A 12,792-nucleotide genomic window follows, 5' to 3' on the forward strand; every position below is an offset into this window, starting at 1 on the left:
CCGCAGAGGGGACTGGGGATCAACGGCTGCAAAACTCGGTGAAATCTAGCATTTCGGATGAGGACGTTGCACGAAAAAGACACGCTAAAAGCTAGTGGCCCCCACTCGAGTGCTGCCCGTGATGGAGCCATTGTCACATGCAAATTAAATTACAGCGCGCAGCCTCGGCGGACGGCTCGACCAGTAAGGGCGGCCGGCTGGCGAGCCGTCTTGTGGGTCGTGGGACAAGCGAGACGATAGCAGAAGCGAGGACCCCAGCTGACGTCATGAAGATGCGAGGAACCGAGCCAATCAAATCAGGCAACTTCGGTGACGGATACCACCTAAGATCACTGCGTTGGAAGATATGTAATTGTGATAAGTATGCAACAGACAGAGATCACCGGTGAAAGATTTGAAAACTGAATAACATTGAGCATTGATTTGAAAAATGGTGGGCTTGTCTGGTCTGGTCAAGCTTATTATATATATATATATATATATATATATATATATATATATATATAAGTTAGATGGACGCAATCGATGACCGCGAGTATTGCCAGCATTGGGGCAACGTTTACTCAACTACTGCGAAAAGCGCAGATGTTTTGGATGCACATTGGGTTATATGGGGTTACACACCCGTTTAATTTCCTCGTCCAGTCTCTTCTGGCTACGTCCGCAGCGTCTCGTGTCCTAGGTGTGCTTCATAAAGGGGTGCGCTGGCTGTTCTCCGGTCGACTGCTGGCACTTTCGTCTTTTTATGTAAAAAGTTTTAAAACGCATCAGTCAAATATAACGGCACATTGGGCTACACTGTGTAGCTGTTCGAATATAACAGCGCATTGGGCTACGCTGTGCAGCTGGTCAAATATAACGGCACATTGGGCTACACTGTGTTTCACATATGCATCTACTCCGGCTGCTGAGATCTGATATCACTGTTTACAAACGCCTCCAAACTGGGAATTCATGGCTGAAAGCTGCAATGCCTGGTCGCCGAGACCTGGGCCTGGTTGTGTAATCTTCGGCTGTTTTTATACGATTTGCAAATGTTGTATTTGCCACATTAACCTGAGGAGGGAGGTGAAATTGTGACCACATTTCAGTGCTCCAGGAAAACCCCGCCTGGTCAAGCTGCTTGCATACAAATGTTTACCTACAAAAACTAGAATAACTTATAAATAATGCCACCCACTACTGGAAGACACTGTGACCAGTGATTGCAAATATGCCAGCTTGTAGAAAGTGTGGCACGTCATGCCTTCTACATGTTGCCAGGCTGCAGCGAGCAGGTGGGCTGACCGGTGCGCTTAAGCTGAAAATTGTTCTATAAAACATGGAGTGCAAGCACAACTCGCCCGTTTTGCGGACTCTCCGTGAGCAAAAACAAAATCGCAGGTGACACATGCGGGCGTGTTGCCTGCGCAAACCTTTGAGGCCCACCATAAGGTTTTCAAATTGATTTTCGGAGGAGAAAGAAGTCCGGTGCAGCGTATCCTGCTCCTTCTTTTACTCAGCGTGCGTTTGGCCTGCAACGTGCACTCACCGGGCCTGTCTGTTTTAATATATGCAAGCCGCTTCCCCTGTATGTGGTGGAGGTTCAACAGGCCCGCGATTAAAACATGTTAAGAACACCTTTCTCCAAAGTGCAGTAGTGACATATATCATAGCAAGCGCGACAAGGTGCGGGCCGCTCCAGTGACACCGTCAAGATACTTAGTGATAGCGATAAGATATTACCAAGATATGGCCAAGATATTTCTGTTTTATCTCCCAAGCAGTTCCTGCTTACGAGTAGCAGTCTTCACGGGCCCCCTCTGCCCCCAGCATGCCAGTTCCGAGCAGGTGGCGGGGCAGGTACGCACGGGGCACGCCGCGATCGGGGACTTGATTTGGTGAAGGGCCTGTTTCCAGGGCCACCTCTGGCACATTTATGGGCGCGCGGGGCTGCGTTGCGTAACAGTCAGGGCATTCCAGGTCAGCTGTACATGGCCGAGCGGTCTGGCGTGAGTATACCGCTGCGGGTGCTCTCCGGACATTCGGCCAAGGCTCCCTTCTGCTCTGTCGGCGCGCGCCGGGAGTGGCGGAAACGTGGGCGGAGGTCTCCGCGGGTCTGAGTGTGACAGCTCACCTCCCCAGGTCGGGGTGCGTGCGGGCCGAGTGGCGGCAGAGGATGGCCCGGGCCCAGAGACCAGATCATCAGATCCTCAGAACGCACGGCTTTAGCCGAGTGGGCATGGCGTGCTGAGCCCGGGCTCGCTGCTCTACGCCGTACGTATTTGTTTCCATTCATCTAACGGGGTTGACAGCTGTTACTATAGACATTGCATATATATATATATATATATATATATATATATATATATATATATATATATATATATATATATATATAAAATGCAAATGTTTATCAAAGTTATATTCCTTCTGAAAGATCAGTCGGGGGGATGATTTCAATCAATTACCTTGATTATTTAAAAGGTGTGTCATATATATATATATATATATATATATATATATATATATATATATATATATATATATATATAAAATGCAAATGTTTATCAAAGTTATATTCCTTCTGAAAGATCAGTCGGGGGGATGATTTCAATCAATTACCTTGATTATTTAAAAGGTGTGTCATATATATATATATATATATATATATATATATATATATATATATATATATATATATATATATACACGCATATGCATATAGTCACATATGTCTAAATTAATTATATATATGTATATATATATATATATCATTTTATATAAATATAAATATATATATATATATATATCATGAATTTACACATATATGACTATATGCATATGCGTATATATATGACACATCTTTTAAATAATTAAGGTAATTGATTGAAATCATCCCTCCGACTGATCTGTCAGGAGCAATATAGCTTTGATAAACATTTGCATTCTAAAAGTGCGAGGGGGTACAGGCATAGAGTATAGAGAGAGCAATTTTTCTCCATTGTGTTATGTTGTACACCCAGTGAACAGCGGTCCGCCGGACATGTGAGCGTTTCAAAAATTGAAGAAGCGGTGACTAAAGCCAGCGACAGCAAAACTGACGTGGGGTTTATACGGCTGAGTCGCTAAGAACGGAAACGATTACATCGCCCACTCAAAAATGACTAAACATGTTATCTTGACGCATCACAGAGCTGAAGGACGGTGAGCCAAGGACTGCTTATGAGGGAACTGTCTAACCACTGACCTTTGAGCCAAGATATACATATTGAGCGTAATGTTCAGCTGTACTAATGAAGCCCGCTCCGATCGCCGGCGTGGGATTAGGCCGACGCCCCACATCGACGGCCTCGGCTGCCGGGAGCCCATCCAGCCGTGCGCAGACCCAGAACAGGCCGGGTGCCCACGCAGAGGCTCAGCCCACTCGGCTGCCGGGAGCCCATCTAGCCGCGCCTAGACCCAGAGCACGCCTGGTGCGCGCGCAGAGACTCAGGCCACTTCGCGTTGTGGCCCACCAGGGGCGCGCTTAGGCATGCGGGTGGGACAAGAAGGGGTACGGAACTATAACGGAGGATGTCTAAATGCGATGGCAAATTTATCATTGGCAAGAAACGTCGGATATAAACCATTTAATTGCAAGCGGTAAGTAGTAAAGGTGGCAGGTGGAAGTCATTTTTATGATATTTTAAGGTCGTGTTTTGGAGAGCTCGTGGCTGTATTCGTCTATATGCACATGAACTATGAACGTATCAGCTCACATTCATCATGGGGATCTGAGGTCCCACTGGCACCGGCCAGCCGACTGCGGCCCATGCCGCCCGGGTGGCGGGTGGTGCGTCTGGGGTTCCACAGGCATCGGCCAGCCGACTGCAGGCCCCTACAGGCCGGGTGGCGGGTGGGGCGTCTGAGGTTCCACAGGCATCGGCCAGCCGACTGCAGGCCCCTACAGGCCGGGTGGCGGGTGGGGCGTCTGAGGTTCCACAGGCATCGGCCAGCCGACTGCGGGCCTTTACAGGCCGGGTGGCGGGTGGGGCGTCTGAGGCTCCATAGGCACCGGCCAGCCGACTGCGGGCCCATCCAGGCCGCGTGGCAGGTGGGGTGTCTGAGGTCCCATTGGCACCGGCCAGCCGCCACCGGGCCTATCCAGGCCGGGCGGCGGGTGGGGCGCCTGAGGCTCCATAGGCACCGGCCAGCCGATTGCGGGCCCATCCAGGCCGGGTGGCGGGTGGGGCGTCTGAGGTCCCACTGACGCCCGCGATGCTGAAGCTGCTCTCCTCGGGACTTTGATCAGCCTGCAGCACGGCATTGCTCTGCAGCTGAACATTCGGGCTAGAATATTGGAACACTCGACCAAAAGTGCAGACCCGTTGAATAGTTATATACTTTAATACCTCGGTACAGAACATGCCATTAGAACATGCGGGTAGATCCAAGTACCAGATGTCAGATGCACTCTATATATATATATATATATATATATATATATATATATATATAAGAAACCGCTCGGCGTCAATATGTTGGACCTGACCAGGTGATAACTAAGCCATAACAATATGCTAGCAGGGGATAAAATCGAGGGCACTGGTCCTGGTATCGGATCACAGAGAGGTTGCATTGTACCGCAATGCGGCGGGTGCTGGTGCATCACTGGTTTGCTGGAACGTCTTAGTGCTATCGTGACTCGCGCAAACGCCGTGTGACATGAGAACGTGCAAATAAAGTGGCGTCGAGACCGAGAAATTATCTTAAAATTATGTACAAGAGGTTGATTATCTAACGTTTTAGCAAACCGAATCGTAACATAAGAGGATATTCAAACTTTGCCTTGTGATAGTACGGAACAAGCGTGTGTTTTTCAGCCCAAAACATGGTAATAGAAGGACAATACGATTCAAATGTTCCAGCAAATTAAACGACCTCTCCATATTAACCGCAAACAGGGAGTAAATGCTGAGCTCTAGTCACATGCTTAAAACTGTGTGATTCTTCGCTGAGATGTAGAATTTAAGGAGTACAGAGGCGGGTCCATTCATGTGAGTTTAGCGTCGATTCACAAAGTTTGTGAAGTCGATGCAAGAAGCTGATTTTAGGACCTCTTATCATGTGTACATAATTTACGAGTTACACAATAAGTATGTGATGGTAGGAAATGAGAAAATGTTGGCCAGTTAACACCCCCTCCCCAGGACGAATTCTTACTCAAGCATATGCAAACTTGTAGCACCTTTCTGCTCTCGCTCAAAGCGATTTGGGCATATGTGCCATTGTAACCGTCCCAGGTTGCAAAAGATATGAGACGCAAATGACCACGCAGTCGAAGGCCCTGCCCAATTAGTTAATATATCGTGGAACACGATTGCACACAAAAATCGGCGGCTCGAACGTCACTTGATATTGTTGCTGATACCCCCACACCCCCCCCCACCCCCCCCCACGCATGTGGATAAATATAGATCGGGCGGTAAACGACCAGCATCCTTAATGTGGCACAGATAGACACATCACAAAGAATTACGCTCATTTACCAATTCTGAAATGCACGAAAACGATGATAAATGAAAGTGAGTCCTATTGTTTGTCGATACAGCTATCAACGTGTCACAACGGAAGCGTTCCTGTTTGGTCATTAACACGCGCCCGGGTAGCTGGTTGAATGCCCTTCGCTCCTGTAAGGGGTCAGTTTGACCCTGACCCTGATATCTCAATAATCAAGAAACTTAGAGACACCAAATTGACAGGGTGGATTGACCTGTACGTGAAGTCACTTCTGTCAAAATTACGGGCTCCTAGGCTATGACTACTTGGTCAAATAAGGTCCAACAGGGTCAAACTTCAAACTGGTGTCTAAAATGTCCCAGATCCTCTCATGCAACCGCCGTGAACCTAGTTACCTTTCTGAGAAAGCAGGTCACTGGTTCTCATTTAAGTTCAGTGACCTCCTTTGCTCCTTGAAAGGTCATAGGGACCAAAATCATACAAGACGGCTTTGATTGTTGTAGCTGAATAAGTGTCGAGTATCACGCTAGGTCGTGTGGTCCGAAAACCACAATGTTGACATGGGTTATTTTATATCAGTGGCTTGTTCTGAGCTTTCAGAAGTCCGTAGAATATGATGGTGCGATACAACATTAATAAATTCGAAGTGGGTGCAGGAACTATCCCATGCAGCATGCTTTCGAATAAAAAAAACAGGTTGGTTTTGACTTTGGACTGGCCGTCATGCCTGCCCCTAGGTGAAAAATCGCTAATTCAATTGTTATGCTGCCTAAGAAATTATCCTAGGCTTCGTCTAGTACTCCGTTGTTGCATCAGATTGATCGATTCCCTACAAATCTTTTTCGCTGAATCCGTGGCCTGACTTTAACCCGTCATAGTTCAGCGACCTTGAAAGATGCATCTTAATTGTTGATATCAAACGGTGGGCCCCTTAATTTGCTGTAGCTGCGCAAAATTTGGCGTGGCTACACCGTTGGCTTGGATTTTTTTCGGAAAGCCCTCGGGGTTCAAATCGTCCCCCACCCGAGCGCGTGTTTAGAACCAGTTTGTCATTTCATGTTTGTGAATCTGGTCCAATGGGACAAGATCAGAAAACTGGAGACAGCAAATGGCAAATAAGAGCATGATGAATAAACAAAAACGCTCACGGAGTAAAATGTAACAAACTATTGCGAGAGACCCGGCAGCATTCCACGGGCTTCGCTCCCATGTACATCCTTTTTGGCACTTAAGCTGTCCAATATCGCAAGCGTGAGACGGACTACCATTACCTAAAACGCTGTCGTAATAACAAGTACTGTCAGGCACTACATGCATACCGCTTGGCCATGGTTCAGGCCAAACTTTGCTGAGTTGTGGCATAGAGAGAAACGTGCTGGTGAAAAAACAGCGAATAATGGTAATGTATGACACCACTGATAGAATGAGCATGTATGGCTCGAAGCAAGCTTTCTTGCAGCACTGACCACGTTTTAAGTCCTTACCTTTCCACCAGAAAAGTAAGTCAAGCCTGGCCGCTATCTTTGTGAAGTTAGACCTGGCCACCGCATTGGCCATGCATTGACCGGATATGGCTCGTTGTCGCAGCAATGCCGCACAATGCCGTTTGGTGGACAGTTTGCTTTCCTGCGCGTGGTTTGGAGCAGATGTCATTTGTAAGTTGGGAGGTGTCCGATTATTAAGTCCGGCAAGCGTCTAGTTAGCTATATGTGGCTAGCAATTGCAACATCGGAAAGTAAGTGCAAACTGTGCATTCTCCAAAAAGTGCATGCTCGAAAATGAAACGAAAGGCCAAAGTGCATGGAATATACCGTGCGATGCATGACCATCCCCGTCGATGCCGGCGACACATGACCGGCGACACATGACCTCACCGGTGCCTGGCCAGAAAACTCAGCCGGGCGCACTATCGCCACAGGAACAGCCCCAGACCGGCGACACATGACCTCACCGGCGCCTGGCCAGAAAACTCAGCCGAGCGCGCTATCGCCACAGGGACAGCAGCAGACCGCCGACACATGACCTCGCCGGCGCCTGGCCAGAAAACTCAGCCGAGCGCACCATCGCCACAGGGACAGACCGGCGACACATGACCTCGCCGGCGCCTGGCCAGAAAACTCAGCCGAGCGCACTATCGCCACCTCGACGGCGCCTGGCCAGAAAACTCAGCCGAGCGCACTATCGCCACAGGGACAGACCGGCGACACATGACCTCACCGGTGCCTGGTCAGAAAACTCAGCCGAGCGCACCATCATCACAGGGACAGCCCCAGACCGGCGACACATGACCTCACCGGCGCCTGGCCAGAAAACTCAGCCGAGCGCACCATCGCCACAGGGACAGCAGCAGACCGGCGACACATGACCTCACCGGTGCCTGATCAGAAAACTCAGCCGGGCGCACTATCGCCACAGGGACAGCAGCAGACCGGCGACACATGACGTCACCGGCGCCTGGCCAGAAAACTCAGCCGCCCCAGGGACACCCCCGGCCGGGTTACGGGTGGCACATGACCTGGTCCGGTCCACAGACCGCTTATGGGTGAACATTCAGCAATGTAGCGTTTCAACGGAGACGCTTGCTGGTTGAAACATCGAGCCCAGCTTTTGCACCGTTTCCGTAGCAACGTTTATAGATTATTTTCATAGACTTGCCCACAGACGATGGCTTCGATTCTGTTTATCCCGGTTTTGGGGTAAAATAATGTTTGCGTGAAAAGGGCTTATCTGTATTTTCTATGCCAACTCTGTCATATGATATGCTAGCCTATTAATGTTGGTAGGTCTTTTATGATGTATGCTGTTACGTTTTCATTGCAGCAGGTTTAAATGAAGCACTCAAATTGTGCTAAATTTTCCGTTTCTTACCAGACTAGTGGTAAGTGGTGTCAAAAAGTGAAGTAAATGATTTAAGACGTCCCACGTAAATGAATCTACCAAGAAAACATTTTGAGGGGGGTTGGGCTTAACACGAGCAAACTACGGAGCGTTCAAAATTCATGACTCTTTCAGTTTGTCTGACCTTCACTTAACTTACGCAACCTTGATGCGTTACCAACTTGAAGTTGGTCAACTATACTGGCCAAATTGGAAATGGGTCGGTTATAAGCCTGTGACTCGTCTGCATGGGAACCCGAGGAAGTATTTGGGCCTTGATTGTATTTATGTTGCATGTGCGTTATTTTGCGACGTGCACGACCAGCTTTGTATCGCAATTTCTAAAACAAGCTAAGAACGGTCTGTTTGCTTTCAAAAATGCATTTCGCTTGGACCGTCGACTTCACCCAATGAACTATCATTGAGTGAAGATCACCCCAGGGGTATTCTAATTAGTTTTTCATGCCCAAAATTATATGCAGCCTTTGTTTTCGTGTCACTCTGGGTTCGTCTGAAACACCAGAATACTCGACACGGTTTTGATAATACAATAATCACTTGGATGCCACCAACAACGCTGACCCGCTCAAGGAGTCTGCCTGCAATGAGAATGGGCCACGACTGTCAGAGCTGCAGCCCGTGTGCAATGTCTTCCATTAGTTGGCTCTTCATGAGCGGGATTATCTGCGATGGAAGCGGCGTGGATGTCCGCGCCACAGTGCTAGAGGGCACGGGCTCTCGACTCGTTTTTTCGGGCTGGGACACTGTGCACGATTTACGTCCACCTAAGCCTTTCTAGTGAAAGAGGTTAGACAGATGTCAGGATTAACGTCTTCAAACTCGCTGATCACAATTTCGCATGGACTGTGAGAGACACGTTGTGAGCTCGAAACTGAGAGTTTACATCTGTGGATTAAACAACTTCTGGCATCAGGCCAGCTCAATCTTCTTGAGGAGGCGGATCAAAGATGAGGTGAAACGCCTCAGGGATTTGTCTTGTGAGAAATTGTTTAGTTCATGTTAACTTGGGCAGATTTCAGGCAAGTGTAAGCTAGCAATTCGCAACCACAAGTTAATCGAAAGCCTTGCTGCTTCATCAAGAACAGAAATCAGGCTGCTTAAAATATGTCATCATCATTGTCACGTTCACCATCCTTCATATTCTCCATCCTCTTTTCCATTGTCCTCTTTACTACCCTTTGCACCACCATCCACCCGACCGCGCGATGCGTTGTATTCGCCGTCGGCAATCGTAAATGATCGTGTTTGGGCTAATCACGTCTACCGGTTACTCTCTGGTTGACCAATACCCAACGGTAGTGCCCACTCTCGCAAAGCCTCTGTCCAACCACTTGCTTAGAACGCAATTTTCTAATTAAACCTGAGTAAAGGAGCACATTACGAAGACAGAGTTCACTCGATTATCATTGGTCTAAATAGCTGAAAACCATCATTAAAAAGGATGCATGGCAACGAAACCTCGCGAATCAGTCGGTAGTCTATAAAGACCGGCCTTCACTGCGGATACACGCACTCGCGGCGCGGCAAACCGGTGATGGGCGCCGCCCATTGGTTGAGACGGTACATGTAAAGAGACCACGGAGAAGAAGTTCATATTTTAATTCACATCGAAATATATTTTTGACCAGTGCAATACCCGCTGTGGTCTATGGGATCTCCAAGAACGAACTTTAACACGACGTAGAAGCTGATCACGGATCGCATGCTGGACCGGAACACGGATCGCATGCTGGTATGGGACGCTGCTGACTACGCTGATCACAGCCAGACCTCACCACAAGTCGGAAGCAGGTCCCCCTGAAGACCAACAAGTCCTCAGTAGGCCGAAAGGGGCCGTTCAAGACAAACAGTGAGCCCCCTTCAAGCCATCAGTAGACAATGTGAGTGATGTGCAGGTAGAATTGTGAGTGAGGCTCTCAGCGTCTGCCGATCAGTGCGCACATGTAACCTCCGTACATACGGCCTGGTACCCATCCGATGGTCCTCAGCGTCAGCCGATCAGTGCGCACATATAACCTCCGTACATACAGCCTGGTACCCTCCGATGGTCCTGCCGCGACTCAGCGTCAGCCGATCAGTGCGCACATATAACCTCCGTACATACAGCCTGGTACCCATCCGGTGGTCCTCAGCGTCAGCCGATCAGTGCGCACGTATAACCTCCGTACATACAGCCTGGTGCCCATCCGATGGTCCTCAGCGTCAGCCGATCAGTGCGCACATATAACCTCCGTACATACGGCCTGGTACCCATCCGATGGTCCTCAGCGTCAGCCGATCAGTGCGCACATATAACCTCCGTACATACAGCCTGGTACCCATCCGATGGTCCTACCGCGACTCAGCGTCAGCCGATTAGTGCGCTCATATAACCTCCGTACATACAGCCTGGTGCCCATCCGATGGTCCTCAGCGTCAGCCGATTAATGCGCACATATAACCTCCGTACATACAGCCTGGTGCCCATCCGATGGTCCTATCGCGACTCAGCGTCAGCCGATCAGTGCGCACATATAACCTCCGTACATACAGCCTGGTGCCCATCCGATGGTCCTGTCGCGACTCAGCGTCAGCCGATAAGTGCGCACATATAACCTCCGTACATACAGCCTGGTGCCCATCCGATGGTCCTCAGCGTCAGCCGATCAGTGCGCACATATAACCTCCGTACATACAGCCTGGTACCCATCCGATGGTCCTGTCGCGACTCAGCGTCAGCCGATCAGTGCGCACATATAACCTCCGTACATACAGCCTGGTGCCCATCCGATGGTCCTGTCGCGACTCAGCGTCAGCCGATAAGTGCGCACATATAACCTCCGTACATACAGCCTGGTACCCATCCGATGGTCCTGTCGCGACTCAGAGTCAGCCGATCAGTGCGCTCATGTATTCTCCGCACACACAGCCTGATGCCCATCAGATGGTCCTGCTGCGACCAGTGAAGGTAAACATATAGGTTGAGAACGCACAGGCATCGAGATTAAGTGTGCCGAACATGCTTATCATATACGATGAGCTCCAGATCCTTGATAAAGTGAGGAAGCAAAAAAGCCTATCTGTAATCTGACGATTTTTTGTTGCCGTCTGGTCGCTCGGCTTTCTCCACGGCGTCGGTAAGGCACTGACAAAGAGGCGTGACAAATCTTGGCGAGTGGTGCACCCAGCTCGTCCATACATCCGATGACGATCAGGATGCCGACGCTGTCAGTCCCACAGGCTTCGTTTGGGCCGATCGATACCAGACCTCCCGCTCAGCGACCTTGGAAACAAGACACCGACTGTGTGTCACAGTAATATACATGCGTGTTCGGATAACTCGCTGCAGTCGGGTTGGTGAATTTCTTGTGGAGGGCGTGGTTTAAAGCAGGTTAGTGGTCTTAATCTTCTGATAGAGGCGTACGATCAAGGTTACATAAAAATGGCGATGTTGACGACCTAAAAGCGACCAATACCGATTGGGGTTAGTATGAAGACCATCAGTCAGTTTGTACAAATATGAAAAGTATCTGACACTTGACGCAGACTTGAGCGCACTTGAGTTTTTGTCGTAGAAGTAATGTCGCGTATAGACGGAGCTTATTATTATTATTATTATATATATACATATATATATATATATATATATATATATATATGTGTGTGTGTGTGTGTGTGTGTGTGTGTGTGTGTGTGTGTGTGTGTGTGTGTGTGTGTGTGTGTGTGTGTGTGTGTGTGTGTGTGTGTGTGTGTGTGTGTGTGTGTGTGTGTGTGTGTGTGTGTGTGTGTGTGTGTGTGTGTGTGTGTGTGTGTGTGTGTGTGTGTGTGTGTGTGTGTGTGTGTGTGTGTGTGTGTGTGTGTGTGTGTGTGTGTGTGTGTGTGTGTGTGTGTGGTGTGTGTGTGTGTGTGTGTGTGTGTGTGTGTGTGTGTGTGTGTGTGTGTGTGTGTGTGTGTGTGTGTGTGTGTGTGTGTGTGTGTGTGTGTGTGTGTGTGTGTGTGTGTGTGTGTGTGTGTGTGTGTGTGTGTGTGTGTGTGTGTGTGTGATATAGCGATGACGAGAGAAAGTTTTTGCAGCATAACTTTTGTCGTGCAGCACTCATGTTACGCCTAAGTTTTTGCAGCAGAATTAATGTCGAATGTAAAGAAAGACAGCATGAGCTCTTGCAGTAGAAGTAACGCCGCGTATATCTAATGTCGCAGCACTCCTGCCGGTAGTTTTTGCCGCAGTACTGCTGTGGTGCTAGAAGGCCGTCCCGCATTCCAACTTGACCGGCATACCGCGAGATGACATCACGTCCAAAAGGAACTCTGCTTAAGCCTCCCGCAGTCCAACTTGACCGGCATACCGCGAGATGACGTCACGTCCAAAAGGAACTCCGCTTAAGCCTCCCGCAGTCCAACTTGACACGCATGTCGCGAGATGACGTCACGTCC

The sequence above is a fragment of the Pollicipes pollicipes genome, unplaced genomic scaffold (assembly GCF_011947565.3).
Source record: "Pollicipes pollicipes isolate AB1234 unplaced genomic scaffold, Ppol_2.1 Scaffold_4881;HRSCAF=5763_pilon_pilon_pilon, whole genome shotgun sequence".
NCBI lineage: Eukaryota > Metazoa > Arthropoda > Thecostraca > Pollicipedomorpha > Pollicipedidae > Pollicipes > Pollicipes pollicipes.